At 47.3% G+C, this 8,875-nt stretch overlaps 1 pseudogene across 1 annotated transcript; it reads right to left on the bottom strand.

Annotated features, from left to right (window-relative positions):
* Window positions 1-1,647: 1,647 nt before the first annotated feature.
* Window positions 1,648-7,173, bottom strand: LOC309357761 (disintegrin and metalloproteinase domain-containing protein 20 pseudogene; annotated as a pseudogene). Its single transcript has one exon. The product of its transcript is annotated as a disintegrin and metalloproteinase domain-containing protein 20 pseudogene (transcript).
* Window positions 7,174-8,875: the final 1,702 nt, after the last annotated feature.

The raw sequence follows: 8,875 nt of genomic DNA, 5'->3' as shown, positions 1-8,875 counted from the left end.
GTCCTCCAAAGGGCGCCCCGTGCTCCGTGCTGCCAGCTTCCGCCCGCAAGCCTTGCGCTCTCGGGGGGAGATCCCCCGGGTGCGCAAGGCTGGCCAACACCAGCGGGGAGCACGGGGCGTCCTCCAAAGGGTGCCCCGTGATCCGTGCTGCCGGCTTCCGCCCGCAAGCCTTGCGCTCTCGGGGGGAGATCCCCCGGGTGCGCAAGGCTGGCCAACACCAGCGCGGAGCACAGGGCGGCCTCCGAAGGGCGCCCCATGCTCCGTGCTGCCGGCTGCCGCCCGCAAGCCTTGCGCTCCCGCCGCCCGACTCGCCCGCCTCCCGCCCACGGCACACCAGGCAATGTCTCGCGGCACACTAGTGTGCCGCGGAACACCGGTTGGGAAACACTGCACTAGAGCACTCCACTCTTGCATGTCATTCAACACAGGGAAGCTTCTTTTGAACCTCAAGAAAGTTGGGAAGCAAGAGAATTATGTCTGTAGCAACAGTCAGTATATTCACCTTTGGAATTTGGACGGAGTTTAGTTGAGCACAGAACTTAGTACAGTGGTAAAGATAAAGGTAAAGTTACCACTGCCCATACGGGCCAATCGTGTCCGACTCTGGGGTTGCACACCCATCTTGCTTAAGAGGCCGGGGGCCAGCGCTGTCCGAAGACACTTCCGGGTCACGTGGCCAGCGTGACAAGCTGCATCTGGTGAGCCAGCGCACCACACGGAAATGCCGTTTACCTTCCCGCTAGTAAGCGGTCCCTATTTATCTACTTGCACCCGAGGGTGCTTTTGAACTGCTAGGTTGGCAGGCGCTGGGACCGAAAGGCGGGAGCTTACCCTGCCATGGGGATTCGAACCGCCGACCTGACGATCGGCAAGTCCTAGGCGCTGAGGTTTTACCCACAGCGCCACCCGCATCCCTTAGTACAGTGGTACCTCAGGTTAAGTACTTAATTCGTTCCGGAGGTTAACCTGAAACTGTTCTTAACCTGAAGCACCACTTTAGCTAATGGGGCCTCCTGCTGCTGCCACGCCGCCGGAGCACAATTTCTGTTCTCATCCTGAAGCAAAGTTCTTAACCTGAAGCACTATTTCTGGGTTAGCGAAGTCTGTAACCTGAAGCGTATGTAACCTGAAGCGTATGTAACCTGAAGCGTATGTAACCTGAGGTACCACTGTAGAGAAAATGGATGGAAGAGAGGTTTAGCTGAACAGGCACTTACAGAACATAATAAAAACCCTGCTGGATCAGGCCAAAGGTCCATCTGATGCAACATATTGTTTCTTCAGTGGCCAAGCAGATGCCACTAGGAAGCCCACAATCAGGAACTCTATGTTTACCCCACTTGTGATAGGAAGTGCTATTGAGTCACATACTGCCTCTAATAATTGAGGCGTGCCAGCCATTTTGGCAAGTAGCCTTTGATGCCTTATCCTTCATAGATTTTGTCTAACTCTGTTTTAAAGTCACACGAGTTGATGGCCATCATTGTACCTTGTGGGGGCAAATTATGCTTCAGGTTACAGATTCTGCTAGCCCAGAAATAGTACCTTGGGTTAAGAACTTTACTTCAGGATGAGAACAGAAATCACGCAGCGGCTGCACACCGGCAACGGGAGGCCCCATTAGCTAAAGTGGTACCTCAGGTTTCAGGTTAAGAACGGACCTCCGGAACAAATTAAGTTCTTAACTCATGTTACCACTGTACTGGCAGTAAAATACGCCTCAAGTAGGGGGAAAGGTGTAGGGTCCACCACAGAGGAGGCTGGTAAAAAGGAAGCTGAAAAGCAAATTCAAGACGGTAAAATCACTCCAAAATGTGTCAGAACACCTTTGGAGGTAACATGAACTTGCAATAATTTAACCTGAGTCATTATAAAACAAACTAGCAGCCTATAGATGGATGGCTATTGTGCTTTAAAAACTGCTAGGGAGGAGAAGTGTATGTTTTGTGAGGAGGTAAGTTCTGGTTACAGAAAGCTGATTTCATAGACTTAATTTTAATGGTTTAATTGTTTTTTTAGGTAACTTCATCAGAAGCAAAGAAATGTGCTTGTTTGAATTTACAATGAAGAGACAGATAGTTGAAGCTCATAAGAGCTTAACATTCCTTTCAAAACAAGTAGCAGAAGTTGTATAATTGATAAATTACCACTTTCCATGTGCAAAGTTTAGACTTCAAATGTTTTTCAGGCGAAAAAGCAGGAGGTTGTTGTATTAATCCTGCCTCCTGCACTTATGGGCTCAATTTCCTACGGTTTCACAGAAGCATCCATACTTCTGTCTGAGAAATGTTGATGGGTAGGAGAGCAGCTTGGCTACTCACTCCAATCTTTGGACCAGAGAGGAGAAGGAAGACAAGGTAAGTTGATAACACTGCTTCATTTTCCTTGGCCTGTTCCCCCTGCAGGCTGCTCCGTCCCCACCCTCCTCATCCCCTTCTAATTGGCCTGGAAGGGAAAGAAGATCTGGAATGCAGTGAAATGGTGGGCCTGCTATTGGTGGAAAGGGATGGAACTCAGCCACAAGAGACACACACTTGCCTGACTGGCTCCCATCCTCCTTCCTGCTCATACAGGCAATGAGGGGAAACAGCTGACAGGCAGGCAGATGATTTCCAGAGAAAGTCACTCAGTTGCCTTGGTAAATATGGACATAGCATGATTAAAATATTTAAAGGTTTTCCTCCCTCAGTGGTGGGACCCCCTGGCTGCTTTAAAAATCCACACACTTTCTTAAGAATGGGTTCTTATTTGGGAACTAGAATTCTGCTCAGTGTTTAACACACCTACACCCAATTAAAAAACCTGTGGCCCTCTAGATGTTGTTGGAAATGGTTCCCGTCATCCCTGAACATTGTCAGTGCTGACTGGGGCTAATAGGGGTTGTTATCCAACAATACTTAGACTATCACAGCTTCTAAATCCATGAGGTACAGGCAGTGCTGTTTTTTCTAGAAAAAGAGGTGCCAGAACTCACTATGAATGTCTCTCTCATTCTCTAAGAATGGCAATGGCACCCACCTGACAGGTGCCAGAACTAAGTTTCGGTGAGTTGCAGATAGAAAAAAAAAGCCCTGGGTAGAGGGAATACTTTCTGGAAGACAGAGGATGTAGTGAGGCTCAACATATAACGTAATTCTCCCCTGTTGAGAAAACCAAGATTTTCACAACCTAGAGTGCCTAGGAGGAAAATTTAATGAAAAGATTTTTTTAAATAATCAAAAATGTGGCAAATTGAATGTATATCTACATAGTACAATCTATTGTTTGTTCTGTATCTGGCACACTGCCAATTGTTCATTTCTGTGATCCATTTCAGAATTTCTTCTTTTTTGTGCTTGACAAACTCTTCTACTTAAATGTAAGAACTTCAGTCTCAGTCCGTTCCTGAAATAAATATCCAGACCAACAACAACAATAGTAGCAGAACAACAAATCCAATTACTTCTGTTAATCCTGCACTGAGATTGCTACGATCCAGAATGTTACCTCGTGGTGGAGGCCCGCTATCAATGCTGCCACCAAAGCCTTTAGAGAGGCAGTTTGGAGGGGCCCAGCCATAATCACAATGACAATGTTTACGAGTATTGCATATACCCCTATAGTGGCACTTTGTGAAATTACAATCATAGTTCAAGAGGGATACACTCTTGCACTGCCTATTAATGCATATCATGTCAGTGCCACAAGGAGTCCCATCTCTCACTGCTCCAATATCAGGTATCTCCATTCCACTGTGGTAGTCTGTACTCCAGCATTTCCTATTGCCAATGGGTGTATTAACTAGGGTGCTGTGTTCCTCCAAAGAAGGTAGTTTATAAACATTTTCACAGTGGATTTTTCCACATAGGATATTCTTAGCACTGCATTTCTTATAGGTTCCATCTCTAAGGCCGCAGTTGCCAAAGCGATCCCCTCGACCATTCAGTTCATTGAAGCAAGCCTTTGAAGCAGCTGTTGCTTTCTTGCCAAAGATCATTTTGCACTGCTCACTGTGAGTTGTGCAATTTCCATGATAGCAGTATACACCATCACTACACGGGGTGCCATCTTGTACATAAACATCTTTAGGACACCACTCAGAAGTCCCATTGCAGTACTCAGGAAGATCACAGCTGCTAACCTCTTGTCTGCAGACATAATGAGCTGGAAGATACTGACACTCAGCACAACACTGTCCAAAAGCACAAGTGGCACCTGGGCGCAGCATGCAGTTAGACTGGCAACATGGATCCAACTTGCATTGATCTGGTGAACCGCAGTCACATTGCTCTCCATCTTCCACTACTTTGTTACCACAGTGTTTGAGTTTATACATTTTATCAGGCTCTGGTGGGATTAACAAACATGGAGTGTTCCTTAGCTCAAAATAATTCTGATAACTGCAGTTGCTAAACTTATCAGTGTTTGCCTGAGCTGCAGCCATAATGCAGGCATGTCGTTCACAAGTACAGTATTTTGAATCATGCTGCATGCCAAGATTATGGCCTAATTCATGAGTAAATGTATTAGAAAAATCAGACAAACTATAACCAACATATGATTCAACACCACATGCCCGATCAGTCCAACAGATTGTTCCTAAATATGATAATCCTCGCGTACGTCCAAAGCCCTTATATACAAATAAATGAGCAGCATCATTCTCTAGATGTTTATTTAGGGTGTTTGTTCTCCAGTCATTGAAATTGGAAAGCAGGGTGTAAATGTTGTTATCAATCACAATGAGGTTCTTTTCTGACCAAATCTCCAATCCAACAAGAGTCACAACGACACCAAGTGGCTCATATAATGAATTAGCAACATGAATGACATCTAGAACTCGCATAGCAGCAACAGTTTCATTTCTATCAATTCTCACATATCTTTCGTAATCCACAACAATTGCAACCTCTGCGTAACGGGTGTGTGTCCACCAACCTCCTTCTGGAGCACCCCTAGCCACCATATTCTCTGTTTTTTGGATCATGGTCTCTTGATGCCTTTGCTCTTCTTCTGTTAACCCACATGTCATACGTGCAGCACCCTCTATTTCTTCCAACCTATACATCACATGTTGAGAAGTAGATTTCCGCACAGGCTGAATTTCATAGGTGTCATTTTCTAAATGCAGCAGACCCCTGAGGCCCCCTGAACAAGTGCTGAGGGTGACCCATGAGGAAGGCTTGTCTTGTACAAAGCCACGGTAGAAGCAGTCATCTCTGATGAAAGGATAGTCCACCTGAAGGTCTCCCTCCTTACTGTAAGTGAAGACAGGGAGGTGTTTAGGGACAAAGCCCCTGTTCTGCTTGAGATGCACTACATGGCCTTTCCCCTCAATCTGCAATAGGTAGGTGACATCATGATGTTCTTGTCCATACCTAGGGACTAGTTTTCTTGGGATGGTAACCTCGTAAGAGGCATACATAAAGCCTTGTGGTGGCTTCTGACCTGTAGTCTCACACAAAACATTCCATGAGATCAGCACCAGTTGCCATGTGTGGCGGTTAGTCATTTTCCCTGAGAGGTGAAAGAATTCACTAGAGCGCTGTACTAATGCCTGTCATTCATGACAATCCCTTTTGGTCTGGAATGGTGGTGGAAATAAAGCTGCATGCTAACTAGAGCAGGAGGATGATTCTGACCATAGCAACACTCCGTAGATTTACCTTTAGAATGTGGGTGGAGCTTAGTTGATTGATGGAACAGAATGGAGAAGGAAGATGGAGGGTGGGAATGCATGAAAGTGTAATTACAGAGCATCAGAACTTTAAAAGCCCTGCTATGTCAGGTGAAAGGCCAATCTAGTTCAGCATCTTCTTCCCAAAGTGGCCAAACTGGGAAGCCTACTGTTAAGACTTAGGTGCTTTCCCTTTTTCTGATTCCTATCAACTGGTATTCAGAAACATTGGATTTCCACTGGATTTTACAAAATCATAGAATCATAGAATTGGTAGGGACCCTTAGGATCATGTAGCCCAGACATGTCCAATGTGTCAACCGCGGGATGGATTTTGGTCGAGCATGACCAAGGCCTCGTCACCTCTGCCCACCGCCCTCTCCCAGCAGCTGCCCTGTACTTAGCTAGACTTGCTCACCACCGCCGCAGCAAGAGCTCTGGCTGGCGCAGGTGCTGCCTCCGCCTCCTTGTGGCCGCCTCAAGCACCCTGCTCTGGCTGCCGGCTTTTCCGACGCCCAGTCAGCTAGCCGGCCCCAGAAAAATGTGAGGTGCCTGCCTCTGCCCCCTGCAAGCCACAGTCCCGGGGCAAGGAGGTGGGGTCGACAATGAGGCACACATGCTCCGCAAGGGCTGCAGTGCTGCAGAATGAGCCAAGGGAAGTGCAGCGCACAAGAGAGAAAATGACACCCCTTCTACTGGTTCCTGTGGAAAGAAAATGCCAGGTCCCACGCCCCTCCATTCTCCATCTTAGTTCTGCGCGGGTGCTGAACTTTCCCCACCTTTCCAGCTCCAGCCTAGCTGTGTTTACATGAATGTAAGCCACCACCCCCTCTTCCCACGGAGCTCTTCATCTGGAAAAGGGGAAGTTGAACATTTTGGGGCGTGTTGGCTTCCCACGTGCACCAAGGGCCCTGGGAGGGGCCTGGTGTGGGGGTAATAATTTGTTATTATTTTTATCACCATCATAATTTATTATTTATACCCCGCCCATCTGGCTGGGTTTCCCCAGTCAAATATAATATGTTTAAGTTGAAGAATGACAATGGGAGAGTGTGGTAGATCATTTCCAGTTTTTGATACTGGATAGTAGATCACAGTTGGACATGCGTGATCTAGCTCAACCCCAGGAATATGCAGCTGTCCCATATGGGGATCTAACTTGCAGCCTTGGCGTTATCAGCACCACGCTTTAACCAATTGAGCTATTCATGCTGGATTAAGGTATTATATGTTTCACCTGTATATAGAGTTAAAGTGAACAAGATTATGTCTGCTCTCTTTCCACTGGCCTGAGGAAACAGAAAAGGATGTCCACTTTCACCTTTACTCTTTCATATATTGTGACAAAAGCCATGGCAAGAGCGCATGGGATCTCAGGTGCCCACACAGGGTCTGTGTCCCTTTGGAGAATAGAAGACATGGTGGAGGCTGTTGTGCTTTAAGAAATAGGGTCTATTCACCTATTTACACCCTCAGTTTGCATGGAGGGGGTCCAGATCTTACAGCATGGCCCAAAGCATTGCCAAAATGGATCTCCCCCCTTCTTCTTCCCAGAAACCCTTTGCCCTTCCCCAGAGCAGTTACCCTGGTAACCTTCCAAATCTACAGTCTCCGATCAGGCTTGGGGCCAGAAGTGCCATTCTCTTTTTAACAACTCACAATGGCTTTCTTAAGGGACTTAGTTTGGCCAGGCTACCCAGGAATTCCTTTGCAGTTTATATTCTCCCCTCATATCACCTCATATCACAAATAACCCCACATCCTAGCATTTATTAATTTCAGTGTTTAGGGGAACACCCCCCCCCCCGTTCTGTAACAATATGTTTAAAACCCCTGGCTTGCGCAATCAGACAACATTGTGAGATTCATGGAACAATTCACAATTCAGTCGAATATAAATTGTTTTTATTTGCAGATGATCCCCTTCTGTTTATTTTGAAGCTAATAATAATAATAATAATAATAATAATAATAATAATAATAATAATGGTTTATTATTTATACCCTGCCCATCTGGCTAGGTTTCCCCAGCCACTCTGGGTGGCTTCCAACAAAATATTAAAATACAATGGTCTATTAAACATTAAAAGCCTCCCTAAACAGGGCTGCCTTCAGATGTCTTCTAAAAGTCTGGTAGTTTTCTCTTTGACATCTGGTGGGAGGGCGTTCCACAGGGCGGGTGCCACTACCGAGAAGGCCCTCTGCCTGGTTCCCTGTAACTTGGCTTTTTGCAGCGAGGGAACTACCAGAAGGCCCTCGGCACTGGACCTCAGTGTCCGGGCAGAACGATGGGGGTGGAAACACTCCTTCAGGTATACTGGACCGAGGCCGTTTAGGGCTTTAAAGGTCAGCACCAACACTTTGAATTGTGCTCGGAAACATACTGGGAGCCAATGTAGGTCTTTCAACACCGGTGTTATGTTGTCTCGGCGGCCGCTCCCAGTCACCAGTCTAGCTGCTGCATTCTGGATTAGTTGTAGTTTCCAGGTCAGCTTCAAAGGTAGCCCCACGTAGAGCGTATTGCAGTAGTCCAAGCTGGAGATAACCAGAGCATGCACCACTCTGACGAGGCAGTCCGCAGGCAGATAGGGTCTCAGCCTGCGAACCAGATAGAGCTGGTAAACAGCTGCCCTGGACACAGATTTGACCTGTGCCTCCATGGACAGCTGTGAGTCCAAAATGTCTCCCAGGCTGCGCACCTAGTCCTTCAGGGGCACAGTTACCCCATTCAGGACCAGGGAGTCCTCCACACCTGCCCGCCTCCTGTCCCCCAAAACAGTACTTCTGTCTTGTCAGGATTCAACCTCCATCTGTTAGCCGCCATCCATCCTCCAACCGCCTCCAGACACTCACACAAGACCTTCACCGCCTTCACTGGTTCTGATTTGAGAGATAGAGCTGGGTATCATCCCCATACTGATGAAACCCAGCCCAAACCCCCTGATGATCTCTCCCAGCAGCTGCATGTAGATGATGAAAAGCATGGGGGAGAGGACAGAACCCTGAGGCACCCCACAAGTGAGAGCCCAGGGGTCTGAACACTCATCCCCCCCCCACTTTCTGAACACGGCCCAGGAGGAAGGAGCGGAACCACTGTATGACAGTGCCCCCAGCTCCCAGCCCCTCTAGACGGTCCAGAAGGATGTTATGGTCGATGGTGTCAAAAGCCACTGAGAGATCCAGCAGAACTAGGAAACAACTCTCACCTTTGTCCCTAGC

The sequence above is a fragment of the Podarcis melisellensis genome (assembly GCF_964234715.1).
Source record: "Podarcis melisellensis genome assembly, chromosome: 1".
NCBI classification, from domain to species: domain Eukaryota; kingdom Metazoa; phylum Chordata; class Lepidosauria; order Squamata; family Lacertidae; genus Podarcis; species Podarcis melisellensis.
Note: the sequence above shows the minus strand (reverse complement) of the source record. Positions and strands in the feature narration are given on the sequence as shown.